Source organism: Gallus gallus, chromosome 11, assembly GCF_016699485.2.
Source record: "Gallus gallus isolate bGalGal1 chromosome 11, bGalGal1.mat.broiler.GRCg7b, whole genome shotgun sequence".
Classification (NCBI taxonomy): Eukaryota; Metazoa; Chordata; class Aves; order Galliformes; family Phasianidae; genus Gallus; species Gallus gallus.
In genome coordinates this window covers 4,194,246-4,214,172 of record NC_052542.1, presented here as the reverse complement: position 1 = coordinate 4,214,172, position 19,927 = coordinate 4,194,246, and the positions used below count along the sequence as shown (strand labels likewise).

The following is a 19,927-nucleotide window of genomic DNA, read 5'->3' as shown; positions in this document are numbered from 1 at the left end:
TGCTTGCTAACACCAGAGGGGCTTCCACACGTCTTATGGTAACAGCCTTTTATTTGCCAAAACCTCTTCAGTGAGATGACAGATAATGGGAGGAATTCAGATACGTTTAAAATATACTTCGTTTTAACAGCACCGAGACACTTAACTTGTCAGCAATCCAATTATTAATCAGATTAATGGACTTTTATAAATCCACTGCATCCTCAGGACAATTGCTTGGTTTATGTTTCATGCATACAGAATAAGGCTGCTCATGAGCTATAAGAACTTTTAATATGGAAACCAAGACTAAGAAGTAATCCTTGGCTCGCTCTGCTACCACACCTTGCATGCAAGAATGCTGATCATTGCTGTAGGAGCATCATTTAATTAAGGTTTTTAATTATTATTATTTCTGAGCATAATGCTATTGAAGAAAATCTGTCAGCATTTAATTAAGGACTAAATACAGTCATTCTTTCTAGCTGGTTCAGTATCCACTTAGAATTCCTAGGCAGCCAAAAGAGGATACAGGTGGTAACAACATTAAAGATGTTTTTGTATGGAAGTGGGGATCTAATTTGTTTCTGGAAATTAAATTTATATCTGAGATTTTTAATAATCGTTCAAGAGATGTTGAGCCCCCGACTGTATTTGGAAGTAACGGGAAGAGGTGACCCCGTCGGGTCTCCAGCTTTCTCAGGGAGAGAGGTTTTGCAAAATAATTCAAGTTGATGATGTTCATCCAGGGCACTTTGAGCCCCTGGAATGCAGAGCGGTGAGGCAAAAGCAGCTCATCTGCTGCAGCTTGTCCCTAATGTGTCACAGCCAACTGGTTGTGCCCATTTCTTACTGAACACGGCTGCGTTCCACATACAAGGTTTAATCCTACTGTACTGCTTTATAAACTAAGGCTTTGAAAATTAACTTGATCAAATTCAGGATTTCAAAGAGAAGCTGAGAAACGAGTAAGACGTGAGTTCTGACCCCCACGAAGAAGGCAGGTCCAAAGCAAATCATGTGAAAGTAAATATTAATTACTTTCAGTTAATTTTAGCTCAGTTCTGAAGATCGGTGTGTTCAGAACAGCCACTTCAGAAGCCACTGATGTCGATGTTGTGATAGCATTTTCCCCTGGAGTGTGGATCAAGAGCAAGTGAAATTAGCAGAGGCTTTGCTATGGATGGAAAAAGATGCAGGCAGGGCGCTCTGAGGACTGGGTCATGTTGAGCACATGCAAAAGTGCTCTCCAGAAGAATTGTCTCATTTTGTATCAGACCCTATGTAAGCAAAAAGCACAAGCACATTTATATCTGTGTGGGAGTGAACTTTTTAGGTCAGGAAAGCAAAGAACTAGGAAGTATCTTGTGACGTCCCCCTGAAGGAAAGCCAGTAACAGAGGTTATATATGTTACCTCTTCATTTGACCAATTTAAGCTTAATTATAACTCAGTCTGCACTTCAGCATCGTTACTACTGAAACTTGCTTGTACACCTTTGTGCACTGCCTCCAAAGTGCTGCACAGCCTGACGAGCAGGGCCAGCTCACTTCCTGCTGCGGGAGTCCTGGGAGCAGAAATAATAAATAACCAACCGCTCCAAAGGAGCCATTAAACTTTTTCCATCTCGGATGAAGTAAACAGATATTGTACCTGGAAATGCAAAGTCGTTGTCAAGTCCGTGTGTGTGTTTAATCACTGTATATATTTCCCCTGGAATGATTTATTAGTTCCCTTTGTAGTTCTGTCACAGAGTTTACTTGCCATTTCAACCCGAAATAGCCATTAAATCATTTTTTTCTCCTAGCAAGAGGTAAATCTGTACTATTTGCTGATTTGTTTATTGCTGTCTGGAAAGTTAATCCTTCTCAAAGTCGGAGATTTTAAATATGGCAGATCGTCTTAAAGCTACAGACCACTCGTAGGGGTGACATTATGTGTGTTCCGAGAAATGCATTTTGAGTCCTACAAATGAGTCCTTTAGTAATACCCAGGAGTCATAATGTCTGTGACATAATGAACCCTCCTAAATTACAGCCTACACTAATTAGATCGGTTCTTGCTACATTCCAATCTGTGAAACAATTTACTGAAGAGGTGGTTACCTGCACTGAGCAGACACAGGGCTGTGTGTCAGCCACATTTCTCCTCCGACCCCGAGCGCCACTGTGCTGCTGTCCTTTTGCAGGTGGCTGTGGGCATCTGGTGCTCTGGAAGGCATGGCAGCCCCGTCTTCCTGTTGCCGGTGCCATTTATGTGATTATTCTTCCGCTATGTCTTCTCCGTTAAATATATTTTGTCTCTTCATTACATCTTTCTTTACGTACTTGGTGGTATGATCATATTATTACCGCTCACGTAAAGGAGTATATTCCCTCCTGCTGCCTCGTCTTTGTGCTCCCTCCTGCTCATACGGCATAAACCCCCGTGCTGGGGTGACGCTCCTGACCAAAGGCACGTGAATCTTGGTGGGGAAATGCTGCTTTGGACTCTGTGCCCGACCAAACTGTCAGTAATTTTGCTGAGAACAGACATCGGCAGGAGGCTGCTCTTGCACTGCGAGAGCTGGCACCGAGCTCTCAGCGGTACGAGCCGTCTGCTGGTCGCTCAGTGCTGCCTGCTTGGAAATGGGAGCAGACAAAGGTAAAAGGGGGTTCCTTGTTTTTCATAAACAGATCCAACCAAGCAAAGATTGAAACAAAAAAAAGACAGTCTCGACAGCAAATTGAAAAATGCTTTGTGCACGTTTCAAAATACAGCTAAAAGCCACACATGGGAAGTGACCTCACACATTTTGCTCACTTGTGTGCTTTGCTTTGCTGGACATTATTCTAAATTTGAGGTCTTGCATATTCAGAAATAGCCCCACTATTCCAGAAAGTGCAGAACAGCCCTCAGTCTTCATTGGGGCACGTTTGCCTTGTGACCATGTCTGCGTAATGCACGTGTTGAATTGAACCGATGCTTCTTCCCTGCACCCAGGATGGGGTGTGCGTTCTTAAAGAAGGGCTTTGGCATGATTGGAGTGCTATCACTGCGCCCTTCTGCTTCACTCCTCTGCTGCCTTTCTGAGCCTGCAGTAGTTAATGAGGCTGACGGGCAGGGGAAGGTCAGAGACAAGCAGGAGACCTGTTCTGACTCGTTCTTGCTGCACTTCTAACTTGTTTCTTACAGACCAAACAGTGCTTTTCTTTTATTAAAAAAAAAAAAAAAGAATTAAGAGATGACAGGCTGAAACTGCCTACTTTCCTTTTAGTGTCAGAAGACATAAATAGTTTTAGTCTGCGGTGGTTTCTGATTGAATATCCTTTTGAAGTAATGATAGCTATAATTTAAAGCAACAGTTACCATATTTTCTTCTCTCCCTGACATTCTTTGATGCCCTAAGTATAAATCTGCTTAAAATAGCTACAGCGATGCCTGGGTGTACTACGGGATTTTGGGAGGCTCTGCCTCTAATTGCCATCATATGTACCTAATATCACAGACATAACTGGCTGATGACAACGGTGCTGCAAGTACTTTCTCGGCAGAAGAAGAAAGGTAAATTCAGAGGTGCTCATTTAGTTTAAATTGTTTGCGAAGACTCAAACTTCTGCAAAGAGCTTGGTTTTAATTAACATAAGTGCAGGGCTGTTTGGGCCTGGCTGTATGTTCAGCTGGGAAGGGGTATTATGATCTAATACAGCATCAGCAAATTGCTGACTTTCAGGGACAATTACAAATTATTTTGGTGTATTAAAAAAAATAATTCCACACTGTGTTGTTGTATCACACACATATGATGTATGTGGTTGATTTTTTTTTTCCAAAAGAATTGATACTACGTGGGAAAATATATATACAATTCGAGAGTATTTGAGAGCATCTTTCACTATCTACCAAGATTCTGTTAAGCAGATCCAAGGTAGTGTTCTGTACTATTGTTGCTAGGATAGAAGCTGAGTCTCTGCAGGCATATTCACTTCAAGAGCATGTCGGTGCTGTCCTCATGCAGAGTGGTAAAATGGTGGGAAAGTGCAAAATGCTTTAAACATCAGGTATTTTAATTATTCCTTACTTTCTGTTGTAATTATAAGAGCTTCCTCATTTGAATGAGTTCGTATTTTGGCACAGTGTAGCAGAAATGCTAAAATCAAAACTACGGAGGCAGTAGAGGCCAAGGTACCAGCTCACGGTATGGGAAGCATGGATGGGAAGGAGCAGGGCAAGTAATACAAGGGAACAAGGCAGATGAAGTTAATTATGTGACATGCAATAACACCATACTGCTTGTCAGATGGGTCACCCCACCACCAGCAGTTTTTGCAGTTTGCTGTTGTGCAAGCTTTTCTCTTCCAGGACCACCATGTCCTGCCTGCCTCACTCGGTAGGACACACACTGCATTGTTATGGCCTGATGTTTTTTCCTAATAACATAAAGTTCAAATCTCTGATAGCTCCACTGACTTCAAGAGTAAATGTATAACTTTGTAAACAAGAAACAAGAAGCAATCCTGCTGCAGCAGCATATACTGCTCGGCAAGGGCTACTTTCTTTGCCTGCCTCAATGCGTGAGGCACAAACCAGTTTGCAGTGGTGTCACGGAGACTCTCAGCGCTCCAACCCTTGATGCTTCTCCCTTTTGTTCATGACAGAGCAATGGCAGAACACTGCTTCTGTTTGGCTTGGTGAACTAAGAGCAGTTCTAATGCACAGCAGTGGAGAAGTGAGACCTGCACTTCTAGGATATAAAATCACTAATAAGCAACCCTCCCTTTCCCCTGCTGATAGATGTAACAGATACAGAGGGGTGTGGATCCAGCTCATAGCTGTGGTCCTGAGCTCTGGTTTCTCTCAGGTGCAAGATCACGGTCTGACTCCAGCACTGGGGGGGGGGTGGGAGAAGGAGAACTTCTCCTGAAGTTCTTCAAGGCAGGTAGGACAACACAACACATGAAGGCTTGAGCCTGAGCCAGCTGTGTACAAATTCAAGTAGGTTGACAGGAAAGTCTTCAACGGCTTTGTTTGCCGTTGTTTAATCTGTCACAATGAATTAATAACTCTTTTTATTGTTTAAACAAGTAATCATTTCATCTAGCTTAAAACTCTGTTTGGTTCTGCTGCATGGCAAGGTGAGTGGTGGCTTCAGGATTATCTCCTGGCATCTGCCAGACCCTTCCTGAGAAGGGAGTAGAGAGAGCTGTGGTGGCTGAGAGTCCAGGCTAAAGGCAGGCTGGCAGCTTCACAGCAAGCTGAGGTTGGGTGATGGCCTGCCCTGCTAGGAGTGGAAGGTATGGGGAGCCAGGGACTGGGCAATGGTTTCGGCTGCTCAGCAGCAGAGCTGGCCAATGGGACCCTGCAGGAGGAACCTACTGAACAGGACTTAAACTAAGCGGCAGCTAGGTGGAAAACACCATTCTGGAGCTAAGGAGAAAGCCTTTCTCCATGGGAAAACACAGGAATTTAAGGCAGAAAGGGAAGATAAAGGACAGTCTGCTATTTAAAAAAGGCTGATTTGTCTTTAAGAATGGTTTGTGTAACAAGCATGGAACTTCAAGAAGATCAACACGTAAAGGCTGCTGACCTTTCCACAAGGTATTGCAGACATTGCATAAAGCCATCCAGGGAGAGAGCATGTCAGAAATGAGACAATCAGAAAGCAGGTACAACAAAAGATAGTTGTTTAGTGCTTTTCTGAGGGGAAGTTCCAGCTGTTGAAGCATTTGCTGGAGGAAGAATGACTGCCTGTTCAAGGCCAGCCGTGCAGAGGGCAGCAGAGCTGGGGCTGCGTGCAGGCAGCAGAGACCTGGCCATGGAGCAGGGCAAGGGACAAGCAAGGGTGAAAGAGGCAGCATGCAGCTGGCTCGCGTGGCCCTTTTGTTGGGGCTGACAGAGGCCATGGGTCTTCCAAAATGTGGCTGTTTTCTGGGAAGGTGTTGTGCTTTGTTTTAACAACTGATCACACTCCAGCTAGATTTTGTTGTATTTGAGTGAGCAAATGAGGGCAGACTGGAAAGCCTGGGGGCTTTGGGTGCAGAGGTGCCATCCCCAAAGCTGCATGCCACAGCTCACGTGCCTCAGCTGGTTGTGATCACAGCTGAACTCACGTGTTCAAAAAGCTGAGCACGTCGTGGTGAAAAACTGTGGGCAGCAATGGTTACAAAAGGCAGAAAGAGGGCTGCTGTGGGAGCTGAGCCCTGAGCCTTGCAAGGTGGGGAAATGTGATGCTCAGCTGGCCCTGGTTGTGTTGGAGGCAGTGGGAGGAGGATCTTCAAGGGAGAAGAATCCAGCCTTATTCCTGCTCCAGGCTAAATGGGAAATTATCCTTTATGTGATTTTTTTTCATATTCCTGAAAGTTCTCAAGCCAGCATTGTATGGTTTTCCTACTTATTTCCTTTTGTTCCTATTTGAACATCTGTCTGAAGTAGTGTATTACATACTAATTTGTTTGGAGCCTTTTTTTTTTTTTTTTTTTTTTTTGCATGGTTGGGTGTGATTACAGTCTTCCACTTCATTTTCATTAATTTGCTTCGTTCATTTGCTTTTGATCTTTTATTGGTCCTCATAGTATCTGTGTGTGAAAGAGAGAGCATGCATGTGTGCATGCAAGCGCGATGAAGCTCTGCGTTTGTTTCCTTGCAACCCCTGACAGTGCTGGGGGTGAGCTGTGCAGAGCTGGCAGTGGGCACCTCAGTTACAGCTCCTGCTCTCATATGGAGCCCTGTTCTCGGTGCCACCCATGGGGCAGCAGCAGATAATGTGCCACGTTTCTGGGATGGTTGTGTCCGCAATTATTCTGGACAAGGAAGCATAGGTAAAAGAAATTGTAGGGGAGCCAAATGGAGAATTAATACCAAACAGTTTTGCAGTGGCTTGGTTGCTGTCGGTAGGACTTGATTGGAGAGAGCAATTTAAATTATGACATCTATGCAATGAATAGCTCCTTCCTTGGACTAAAAGAGTGCACGTCCTGGAAGCATACTGCTATTTGCTGAAACTGCATTTTAAATGGTACATTTTCTGATGTTTTACTACAAGTGAAATGTGGAATCTCTTTATTTTATCTCACTTCCGCTTTGAACAAAATGAAAACAACTTCTGCTTGTGCTGAGGCAGTAAAACCGAGCGGGTGATGGCACTTTGATTCCAAGCAGACTGACCCCATGGCTCGAGGCAGCTCCGAGGCACCGCAGCCATATGGTTTGAGACAGGCTCTCGGCTTCATTGTTCTCACACCCAGCCGGGCTTGTGATCTCTTCAGCCTATAGGAAGCACTGCAAACGTATGCATCACAAACTGAAATAAATCCATGGGTACTGCCCCTTGGGAGCACTGCCAACAACACCCACCAGAGGCTCTGACCTAGGCTGCCCACGCGTTCTGGTTTGGCATGTCCCACTTGTCTTTGTGGAGGGACACATCCCTTTGCCCTTCTTGCTGTAGGTTCTCCTCGTTGATGACACGGCAAGCATGATGAAGTTGCTATGGCAGAGGATGTGCTTCACTTCTCCTTTCATTCCCTATCTCTCACATCATAGAGTATGCCGATACATGTGTTTTGCCTAGATCCTGCCCTGTAAAGTTGTAGAGTAAAACTCTCCATCACATGTCATCGTTGTCTATAATTACTGTTCTGTCATTGTCCTGGAGAGGAGCTGCTTCTGTCACCCCATCATCGGCTTCCTTCTCATCTTTTTGAAGCCTCACTTTCTCTTGTAGGTATCCAGGCACAGGCTGATGATAGGCTCTGTGATGTTTTTTGATCTTTCCCCTCATACCCTTGGATCTCACTCACCTATCTTCCTTGCCTTTCTGTCATTGCTAATAAATTTTCTTTCTGTTAATGTTATCTATATGCTAATATCACTAAAGGAAAAAATAGCAGCAAACACTAATTTCAGAGCCAAGAGACATCACCTTGGTTTGAGTTGGTGCACATCTTTTTAACAGTAGCAGTCCATACAGTTCTTCCAGGTGCACATCTTCCCACAAAAGCTGTGTTTAATAGCAGTTAGATGGAAAAGCAAAAGGGATGTTGTTCATATTTACTGAAATGCTTGTTTCTAAGGCTTTTAAAGGGTTTTTGTCGTTATTGTCCTGTGCTACAGGCCTATTCATACATTTTTAGCTCAGTACAGCTATGATCAGTAAGATGCGTTCTGGCCCCACTATTGTTCTGTTTGTCAGGCAGTGTTTTTAATAGCCTCGCTTATTCCTTTTTCTTGACATATTTTATATAAATATTATAAGAATATGTTTGATTTGTACCATCTCATCTAGAACCTTTTAAAATTCCTTCTCAAACTAAAAGCATACCATTGCTTGAAGAAAAATAAGCATGGTACCCTTATCACTCTGGTACTGTTTTCTTCTAAAATATCTCCCATTTGGAAGTCTTTACTGTAATAACTGGGATATGAGCACAGAGGCTGGAATTTTCCCAAATAAGAAAGCTTTAAGCCATAATTTCTTAGTACAAAAGCTTCTTTTTTGTTAAATTATATATAAGTATTTTCAGCAGGACCTCCTATGTACAAGTATGTGGTGAGCATTCATTTTTGCAATATCAGCTGAAAAGTATACCTTCAACACCATTTATATTAATGTCACTGTTACAAACAAATCTTTCCTTTTTCTGAGGGTGAGATGGAGGTATGCAGGCAGACACACACAAAATGCATATCTGCTTTTTATTTTGAGGATTCTTACTCTCTGGTCTCACTTACCTCTTCTAAGACCTTTGAAAATCACTGTGCAGGAACACAAGTCCTGAGCTACAATTTGGGCAAAAGCACAAGGTGGACATGAGTGCAGCTCGCAAGCTGTAGACTCAACACACAAATGAGGGCACTCAAATCTTCCCAATCTTTGCTTCCAATGATTGCTGTAGGTGACTTGGAAATTGAGGTATAGCATTGCTCATTGGAAATTAGATACAGTACTGTTCACTGCAGACAAATCTGGACACCAGTCCATGGCACTGCCAGCTCCGTGGGCTCAGGCTCTTTTCTTCTGTGTCCCCTTCTGCACCTTTATGTCCATATTAAGAAGAATGAAATCCATGCCATTCTTCAAAAGAAAAGGCTGCTGCTGCAACTTGTCACTAACAGCTCCAGCTGAGATTTTTCAAGGGAGATTTTGGTGGGATTTGGGTGTCTCACTGCCCTGAATTCCTTTGAAAATCCCAGTCTAGCAGTAGACTTGTGAGGGGGTGTAAGAACTGCCATCTGTGGGGGAATTTCCCTCTTGCCTTTGCACAGAGGTGGGGCATCACCAACAAGCAACAAGTGTGAAGTGGCACCTCCGGCTGCCCGGTGCTGGGGCAGCTGAGTTCCCAGCAACCATTACCCTGGAAGAGGGTCCTGCCCGCTCCTCGGGCCGTGGCATGTCACAGTGCTACATCTTCCTTGGAGCTCCCTCAGAAATATTTTGTTGGCAAGATTCCTAAAGCACTGATGAGACTGCAATTACTGTGCACTTTATGGCTCCAGTCTATAAAAGTGAGGTGGTTTTTTTTCCTGCACATTTCCCATGAAATTCTTCTGAAGGGTGTGTAAGAAATGCCCGATCCAATGAAGAAAATACCAGATGATACATTTGCTTTTCAGCATATATAGAGTTTAAATTAGCATAGAGAAGCAACTAAGAATCAACTATTGTTATGGTAAAACAGTTCCTTTCATCTAGAGTTATATGTGATCCCATAATAAATCCAAATGTGTGTGATTGTTTGTTAGAAAGTGAAAATTTTAATTAACAGTGTGGCTAGCACCGAGCTTCGCTCTCTCTATTATCTCAGTATATTGGGTTTTGTGTAACGTGAGCATTCAAAAGCGAAACCTGCATGAAATCTCCCAACTGTGAATGCCTTTTCCTTGTAAGAATTTGGTGTGAATCTCTGGAAACTTGCTAAGTCCCTAGGGGGGATAAGAATCCACAGATCTAACTAACCCTGAGGGTCATGTTATCACACAGATTAACTATTCTCAACCAATTTCTGAAATTCATTAGGCAGTTAAGGCTTTCTATCAACATTAGTAATGTGTACTTTCTTTTTCTACCTATTTGTCCTTAAATATTTTTATTGGGTCCCTGACACACAGTGGCCCTCCTTCCTCTTATTAATCAGCTTCTCACATGTCCCTGAAGAAGCATCTCAATTTCACGTGTTCAGCTGATTATTCTTCTAATTATCCTTTTCTAAAGGAGTCAGCACACCATACCACAAGTGGTGAAATATAACACTGTTCCACACCATTCCATGTACATGGACATTATCAATAGGTGTATTTTTTGTCAATTTCGACAGTTTTTTATGTGTTGCAGAAGAAAATATGAGGTGTTTATTGCATGTTTACTCCAAAAGTCAGCAAAGTCAGTGAGCGTGCTGTAGACTTGGCTGAATAAAGCAAGCTCAGGTTCTGTAGGATGTCACCAAGAGTTGAATTCATCAGAATGAGGATTTTTTTAACATCTGTGTCTCAGATGAGGTCTCTCCTGGTTAAAGGAATGGATACAATGGACAGTGGCTGCATATGGAGGTGCCCAGCAGAGTCAGGGTGAAGCTATGTGCTGGTACCTGCACATGCTGGTGGAAGCAAACCCATGGCCAGGGGAGACATCCTGTGGCACCAGGGTCCCTCCTGCCAGTGCTGGCACTGCAGCGTACAATGCCCAATGGTTTATTGAGCTGACCTGAAAGTGAAGAAGGGCTTGTTGGGTGGTTTTTTTTTTTTGGGGGGGGGGGGGGGGGGGGCAGCATGGCATGGGCAGAGCTCAGCCCTGTGCTCCAGGAAGCAGTTCTGAAGGGAAGTTCTACTTCCTTCCCAAGCAGCTTGGGCGCAAATAGTTTTCTCTTCCAGAAAGCTTCTGCAAAATGATAGTCTGCTCTTACACCAAACCATTTAATAAGTTTAATTAAATGGAAGCTTATGATAATTAAACCAAAAGCCTAAGGGCCCTGTTCTGTGAGGACTTACTCCTTGCATAAGACCAATTTCCATATAATTTAGACAACAAAATAGCGGAACAGTGCTCTGCCATCTAATTTATATGAAATTGGTATTCTCCGGCCCAGATTTATATTACACTGTAAACATGCTTCTCGTATCTGAGCAGAAGTGAGATAGCTCAACTACAAGTATTGGAGCAGAGGAGAAAGAAAAGATGTTTAAAAGGGATCCCCCGCCCCTTTTTCTTTAAACTGAATGCACAAATTAAACCCGTAATCTGATAAACTCTGCATGAGGATCAAATATCCTGAAAGAAATTCTTTAACAGAACGGGTACTGTAGGTTCTTCTTTCATAACAAATTTGCATATTTGCTACTTCTGGGTGTTTTCCTGAACTAACGCCTGTGATGAATGCAGGGAAAAGCCCACGCTCCGTATTTTGGAATTCTTTAGCGTCTCCCCGTGTGTCCCAGAGGAACGGTGCGGTGCATTATCTCCTCCGCCACCTGTATTTTTATTGCACTTCAAAACAAAGCTCCTGTACTACAAAGATTCAGTGGGGCCTGATCCTTCACTACCTTACTCCAACTTTGCGCAGCCCACTGGAGACAAAGCCATTCCTCTCGCTTAAACTGAAACATTGGGAACATCCCCACCCCTGCCACTGGCATTTCTGGATCTGTCCCTGCTCTTACGTATCTATACCCATGGGTAGGGGGTATGGGGACCCTCTGTGCACTCCTCCCATGCCTGGGTGAGTGGCCATTGGTATTTGATGGGTGTTCTGCACAAGGGGTTTCATGTTGAGGGAAGCTACAGGGCTGATAGCTGTAGAAAAGGGAAAAGCATTACTTCAAACAGACGACACCAACAAGTGCTCTGCTGCTTCCTATTAGGTACTGGTGATTAATTGCTCAGGGTTAAGAGATAACCAGGTCATAGTCTTAGGAGATACACAGTTCCCACTGACCCACATCTAGAGTCTATTTGTAGAAGTAGCAGAGAGATACCATCTTTTGTACCATAAATGAGTTTATAATTGTGGTTTGCGATGCCCATCCCTCTATATCCAAAGCTTCAACACACTCACAGCACTGACCTGCTGTTTTGTTTTCACTATAGAGGAAATACAGGAGTTGGGGGTTAAAATTCAGCTCGGATGAGCCAAAATTATTCCTTGTAAGAGCAGACATCTGGAAGACCTCACTTGGTTGATGGCTGCCCTATTTATTGATGAGCTTTAACCTGAGTATGCAGAGAAGCTTTGCATTCTCAGGGTCATTTTTGACAGTGCCAAGCATGGAAACCCATTTTCTTTGCAATCTTCAAAAGTGGCTTACAGAATATGTAAAGTATTTAAAATCTGTGACATTTACTTGCAGGTCCAGACCATGGCATTGTGACATACATCTCAGCTTCAAGGCCAGATCACTGCAGTGTGCCCCCAAACCCACATGGCTGGGGCTGCTGCAGCGGGAGGAGAAGCTGGTGAACCCTGCACTTGGCAAATGGCACTAGCAGGTCAGATTCAAAGTCTTTTTAATTACTGGGGTACAAGCCTAAACCAGCAGAAAGCCGGGCTCCCTGAGGACCCCACATACCATGTCATACCATGTCAGGGGATCTCTGCATGGCAATTATTTATAGTATGAGCTGAAACATGGGCATCTGGCATGGTTCTGTGCTGAGAGAGGAGTTCCACTCATCTTGCGGTACCTGATGGTAGGCTGAAGGCATCTGCATGTCAGTAGGAATCTGGTGTTTTTCAGAGAAGGAAACTCCTGATCCTAGAACAACTGGGGCAGCTTTTTGATATTACTAGCAGGCTTGCTTTTCCTTTCCTTGACTTTAACTTTTGTCAGATTAGGAAGATTCTTGGAACAGAGGAGAATATCAGAACATGAAGCCATTAGAAGTTTTTGTACCCAAGCATGAACCTAGATCTGTATCCCTCATGTTCTCTTCTCCTTCCTGCTAACAAACTGAGAGCATGACACCATTCCCAGCTGCACTCTGAAATCAGAGTCCCCCAAAGCTCCTGGAGTACTTTTCAATGATGGATCCAGTTCTGTCAGATCTCACTGGTGTTGGTTCTTGCCTGACCTTGTAGCTCCCGTCTGTGGGGTGAGTTTCAAAAAAAAAAAAAAAAAACCAAGAAAAATCAGCGATCCAGATTGAGGGGAGGTGCAGAGGAACAGGAGGGAGCTATCAGCATCTGTGTGAGACTGGGAAAGAAACATGGATGTGTGAAAGCCAAGTAGGGGAGGAAGATGACGTGAGGGTGGAATGGATAAATGCTGGTTCTCTTCCCATGGTGCCTACTGACACTCTGCCGAGCTCAGTTCCCTTTAAAATTTGTTTGCTGGGGCGTCTATACAAGTGCTGAATGCCACAGATGCAACACTCAATCTTCTGCATAAGTCATGAAAAATCCATTGAGAACACAGGCTCTTGTATTCTGTGCTGCTGAAGGTCCTAAGATCCCTCATAAGCTCTGTAAAGAGCACAAAGGATATTTGCACCGCAGTTACAGAACACAGGCAAGGAATATTGCAATTCTTACCATGTTTTGTTGCTGATAGAAAGGTCTACATTTCAGGTTGGGCTTATGTCCTGTGTAGGTGTATGTAAGTTTCAGGGAGACCAATAGTTATCTCCTACTCACATCAAGTCTGAGTGTGGCCCATAGCATTTGTTGAATGGCCCAGAAAAGCCTCGGTTTATCCTACAGGTGCAAGGCAGCCTGCTGCAAATAGAGAAACAAAAGGGGGGCCAAACAGAGGTGCAAAACTGAGTTTGGGCGCAAAAAGCAGTCCTAATCAGAGACCACATAGCTCCAGGTCTGACCATCTTGTTTTGGATGCGTTTCCTTAGGGGTAGGACAGAAGTAAAGTAAAAAGTAGGTCATATTAGCTCACAGGCAGCACCAAGATTCCAAACTGTGCTGATAAATAGTGTAGGAGGGTGAGAAAGCGCAGCGCTGTTTGCCCTGGGCCCCTCACTGCAGTGTGAGGTGCAGCTGAGCTCCGCGCAGTGCGGTGCAGTGGGCAGTGGCATGGCTGAACGCCGCGCTCCGCCACACTGAGGCTCTTTTCATAGCGTGGATCTTCCAGCATGCCACATACGCAGACCCTTTCCTAGGAGGTCGTTACCTCCCTGTTATTTTGCACTTCCTTCCCAAAAAGCTTCAAAGCCTGGTTTTTAGCATATATTTATTAAAAGTTTTTCTTGCTGTTCCAAAGCTTAGCAGAGTCGCCACTCAAAACCCCAGCGTCAGTGCGGGCCACTCGGCTGAAGAAAGGAGGCGAGGGAAGCTTGGCTTTGCTGGGGTGGGGTGGGGGGGAGAGAAAATAAAGAGAAATCGGCCGAGCTTCAAAGGGCGCATTTCCATAATTGCCCTGTAACTTTGGCAAAAAAATCTGAAGGGCTGAGAAAAGCGCAATCTCTCAGATGAGTGCACTACAAAAGCCCCAGAGATCCCCAGTCCCACTTGTTACCATTCTAATTCAGTGAGAGAATTCGGTCCCTAACCTCGGCAACAAAAGCCATGAAATCACCGTCCTCCCATGCCGATAGCCCACGCCGAAAGAATAAGACCTTATCCAGCCTTTGTCTGCCTCCTGCCCACTAACATTCAGGACAAGTCAGAATAGCATTAGGCAGGAGAACAACTGCCTGAGCAGCAGTGCGAGTCCGCAGCTCGGGTTCCCGTCCCGAAGGCGCGCGGTCCCGCGGGGACAGGGCTGTATTTATTGCGGGTTTGCTCTGTGTAACGACTGGGCACTTTTTGCAGCACTGCTTGAATCTGCGTGCAGTCCGTCGCAGCTCCTCACATGAAATGTGCACGAGTCCTACTTCAGAAATGGGAAAATACACTCCAGGAGCACTTCTAGGGCTTAACTCTTCCCCTCCGTAGCGCCCACTCCTTACAAAAACAACACTGGCAGTTGTAGATAGAAGGTAAGGAGGACGTGTCCCAGCGGGCTGGCTTTTCAACGCGAGCCCTGGCTTTGCTGCCTGCGGCCGCGGCCCAAACTTTGCAATTGCTCGGAGAGAACTGAAGACAAACAGTGGGCTTTTTACAGCAAAGGCCCAATCTCCCGTCATTCGGCCCCTCTCTGACTTTTTTACTTTCTCATAAGATGAGCTTTTGTGGCGATGTGCGGCGCGGACAATCGGGACAGCCTTATAAAGGGATTTAGAGGCGCGCACAAAGGGCGGCGGCAGCATCAAAGCCGGCCCAGCAGCACAATAGAGATGACATTTTTACATCCCAGGGCTCGGGCAGGCAGTGCCTGAATGCTGTGTCCATAGCAGTGTCAGTAAACAATGAGCAAAGTGGGAAAGGGGTGAAAACACAAGTCAAAATCTTTTTATTGAAGCCCCCTACACATTCATTGGGCATTTTTAGCCCTGCGTTTGAAAGCTCTTCCATTTACTTACTCTCCAGATACTCCTATTTAACTAACTGACTGATGATGGCTCCATTTTGATATCCTAAGAAAAGAATGGGAATTCTTCCTGAAGTGAATATATTAATTCATGGGATTTACTTGCATTTCAGTGGCAGTAAAGAAAATATTAGCTGTGTGCTGCCGTCCTTAAGGGGACACCGCCATCCTTAAAACCACCTTTAAGAGCCCTACATAATAAACACCAGCCCTACCTGTAGTACCAGTTCTGCCTCTGGCTCTTGGGAGCGACATTTTCCTTTGCCAGTTTCCTGCATTTTGTTTATTTTTTGCACACAGAAGTAGGCCGGAGCGTGGCGTTGTTCCTAGCTGGTTTCTCTCCCCATTCCTTGTGCCTAGGTGCCTCAGTGCCAGCATGGGAGGTGTAAAAGCAGAGGTCTAGCCCCCGCCTTGAGCCGCTCGAGTAATCTCAGCGGCCACATAGGATGCCGGGAGGCAAGGTGTGAGCACTAGCACTGCCTGTCCTGGATTTTAATTTTAATTTGTTCTAAAATTATATCAACACATTTCTGTTAGTATTAGGCTTTTGATTTAGTACGCTGGAGGGAAGCTGTCTATCAGGCATACATTTCTGGCACTGTCTTCTCTGGGAATAACTTGCAAAAGTCTCCATCCGAGAACTCGGGCACGAAGGCTGCTGTTCAATAGCCATCTTGGATGTCCATTTCCATTAAATTATTTTGGAATAGGGATGGTCGAACTTCTCAGTGAAGCTTGCGCTTTGCCTCTCTTGGAAGCAAGTTAGACTGTAACAGAGCAAATTGATGTTTTACTCCTTGTATCTAATTTCACATTACATTTATGTTTTTAGGCACTTAAATTTTGCTGCTAAGGTATCTTGAGTATCCCATAGCCCGGTGTGAGTTATACTAATGATTGCTGAGAAATTCAATAGAGTGAGTCATGTATTTTCTAGGCAGAGAGAGAGAGAGACATATCTTCCTTCCACTGTTTTGCTTGAAAACAGGTATAATATGAATGTATTAAAACCTCAGTTTCACACGTACCCAGCAAGTAATTTTATTCCAGCCTGGCTAGCTGGCCTACTGACATGCATTTTCACCACTGCTAAAAATAATGAGGAATCCAAGTGACACACATTTACGGGTAGGAGTGCCATCAGATCCCTTGACCTAATTGAGCATGCCTATACACCTTAGAGTGTTTTGCATAACCAACTTAGACAGCGGGAACATTTCCAACCGGATTGATTGACATATTTTATTTCTAACTTAAGCTTAATCATGACCAAGAATGATTCATTTATACCTTTCAAACTTTAGGAATTGACATGGGAGACAACCAAGCTGCAGACTCCAGAGTAAGCAATCGCATGAAGGAAAAAAATAGATATTAATATAGTTTATTAACCTCCTTAGCTACTGAGGTTGATGTAATAAAACGGATTAATCAGCTGGTGGGAGAGTTTCTTTATTTTATAAAATCAACATCAAACAAGATTTTCAGGGGGGAAAGGTTCTGTCCCAAATCACTCGCCCAGCAAACATCTCTGCGTGAAGCCCTCCACAGAAGCGAGGAGTGGGCTGTTTTATTTTTGATAAGCCAGGTGGACAAGAGCTCATCTTCCCACAGTAACCCAGCGACTCATGAGCCACAAGAGCTCTGGGTCTTAGGGCACAAACTGCCTTCAGATAAACAGCAGTGCTTTCCATGTGCCAGTGCCTTAACGAGGAACAAAGCCGAACAGAACAGACCGTAATAAAAGTGCTCTTTCCAGCACGTGTGTATGTGGCTGCTCTATGCTGAAAATGTCCTTTAGCACTTTTTAACCATATTCTCTAGCTGTGTCAGCAAAGAGACTCCATCAGAGTATTTAACATTGCTGGGAGCAAAGGAATAAAGTGGAGTCACTGTTGATTATTACTCATTAGCCACAAGGACATCCACTTAACATGTGAATAAATGAATGACACCATGTCCTAATGGAAATGGCCTCGGAGTACCTTTAAGCAAAATGTTGTTTAATATCTTCCATTTGCTGAATAGAAAAGAGGCCTGTTGGACATGCATAGCTTAGCAAGCAGCCATTGTTGCTTTGTTCCAATTTCAGCATTTAATAAAAAAAGACGTTGTCCCGAGCGCAGCGAGGGCTGGCCCCAAAAACGTGGGTAGCAGCACAGCCTCCTCCTCACCCTGCAAATTCACCAGCATTGTGAAGGGTTAATATCCTATAAAGCAAATGAACCCTTGGAAGGTGCGTGTTCTTCATTATGCTGCTTTACATTCAAACATATAAAACAAAGAGCATCTGATATCTTTATTGGTTCTCTTAGATAAAATGCAAGCAAGCTATAAGCCTTAATTTTCTTATTACCATTTGTTAACAAGGAAGATAACGCTCTCAAAAGTATTTGATTAGGACTCCCTTTGATTTGTATCTCGTCGTGATTTTCAGGGCATATATTTTTGTATTACTCCTCCAGTACACTGATAGTTCTGATCAAAGCGATAAAAAGAGGCATTTTAAAACTGTGAGTGTGAACCGTACAGGTACAGCTCACAGCCTGAGCAGCACCCGAAGGCTCCGTGCTGGAGCACGCCTGGGAAACAAATCACAGCGATGCACGTCCCTATCCGAGAGCCGCGGGCTGGGAGCCCTTCTGCTCCCCAGCCCTCTCAGCAGGAACTTTCGTCATTTGCAACTTTTTTCTTTCAGTTTCTAAAACGTAGCTACTGAGAACAGTTGGGCATAGCGCTAAAGCTATTTGCTGTATCAAATATCTAAACGCTCGTGATCAGATCCGTACCAGAATACCCCTTTCCAGCTTTAACTTCCCGAGGAAAATGAAAGCAAGCGCATGAGCTGACGCGTCAGATCTGGGGGGTTATTTTCATGCCCGTTCCGACTCCTGGCTGTAAAAACTATGCGTGTGTCGGAGCCTTTACCTCATGGTTTCCGTTCCTCCTGCACACGGCTGGCTGCACGGGGCACCTCTCAGCATGGGGCTGCCTCCTGCCCTGCCCCACACTGCCCACTCGGCCCTGCACGGCCACCAGCCCCAGCCCCGTCCCACTGCTCCGCACTGCGCTCCTCGGGTGCAGGAAGGCGCAGGCAGGAGATGATTACATCAATCAGTGTCAGGGCTGGGAGCTGTGATTTATGAATATGCATAATGAGCTCTCACCTTTGAGAAGGACTAGCTAGGGAGATAATTGATTAGACAGGAAAAGAGCAGCCAGCAGCGAGGAGGGAGGAGGAGAGGCCTCTCGGAGCTGTCGCGGGCCGGGCTGGGGCTGTGGGAGGCCGTCAGGCTGTGCGAAGTGATTGCTAAAAAAAACACGAGCAGGGTTTTTAGTGTTTTGTTGAAACACACGTAGCAAAATGTTTCCTCTGCCAAATGAATGGGAATTTTCTCCACTTGGGGAACCCCACGAGCACCACCACGGCTGCTGTCCCCCGGGGAGCCGCGCTCCCACTGCCGGGAGCTGCGGGCGGCAGTCGCAGTGCTGCAGCCGAGCTCAGCACCAGCAGCCCGTGAGCAGGGGATGCTGCGATGCCGGGGGGTCGGGGGGCTGTCATTATTTTCTTCCACCCCCTTTTAAGTGTCTGTCTGACCACTGGGTGAAAGTTTCTATGGAAAAGCTACCAGGACGCCCAGAGGAAGGGGATGTGGAAAGTTCACCTCTAGCTCTGTCCCCCACCCCTCCCATTTTACATGACATTAATCTTTGTTGGGTTGTTTTTTTTTTTTTTTTCCTTTTTCTTTCCCTCAGCAAGAACTGGCAAAGGGGAAAGCAAAGACACAAAGTGCAGAGAGACGGGGTAACATTTACATGAGAAACAATCCGCTCTCCAGCACCCACCCACGGCGCTTCCCCTCGTTTCAGGAGCTGTTGGAGCGCAGGAAGGGAACGGTTCCTGGCAGAGGGACAGCACTGCGAGGAGGCCGACGCGTTTCCAGGGCCAGGAGAGAACGTATGTGAGAAGGGGACGTGGGGGGAATGGGGCCGACGGCCTCACTGGGGCACGCGGCCTGCATGGGGATGGGGCTGTGGGACACGCGATGCACACACAAACAGACGGCTATAGGTGTGAGCACACACACACACACGTATTGCTGCCTACCGACGCCGAGGACGTAAGATGCAGTTTATGGGCCCAGCGCAACCCGCTCCTATAAATAATACATTCCGATCACCGTGGCCTCAAAATGTCAATACCGCGCAGCCCCGCACATCTGCATATCTCGAACTGTCTCAACTTGAAGCATGTCAGCTATGTGCTCCTGTTTGTACTTTAACTTCATCTCAGCTCCGGCCGAGCCCCGCGCCGCCCCCCGCGCGGCTCCGTCACGCAGCGATCAGCGCCGTGCCCGGGGCCGCGGGGTTCACTGCGGGACGGGGCGCGGGGGCCGAACGCAGCGCGGGGTTCCCCGCGGAACACGGCCGGGCCGATCCCCCTCTCCGATGCGCCCCGCGGCGCCCTCCGCCTCCCCCGCGCGGCCGCCGCCAGGGGGCGCTGCGGCTCCAGGGAGAGCGGCGGGCAGCCGGCCGTGCCCCGCTCTCAGCCCGCCCCGGCG

The 19,927-nt window shown here is 45.7% G+C and overlaps 1 long non-coding RNA gene across 1 annotated transcript; it reads left to right on the top strand.

Annotated features, from left to right (window-relative positions):
• The first annotated feature begins 2,531 nt into the window (after positions 1 to 2,531).
• LOC121111682 lies at positions 2,532 to 19,882 on the top strand. The gene is made up of 3 exons (XR_006931201.1): positions 2,532 to 2,621; positions 12,297 to 12,435; positions 19,236 to 19,882. It is a non-coding gene; the product is annotated as an uncharacterized LOC121111682 (long non-coding RNA).
• The last annotated feature ends 45 nt before the right edge of the window (positions 19,883 to 19,927 follow it).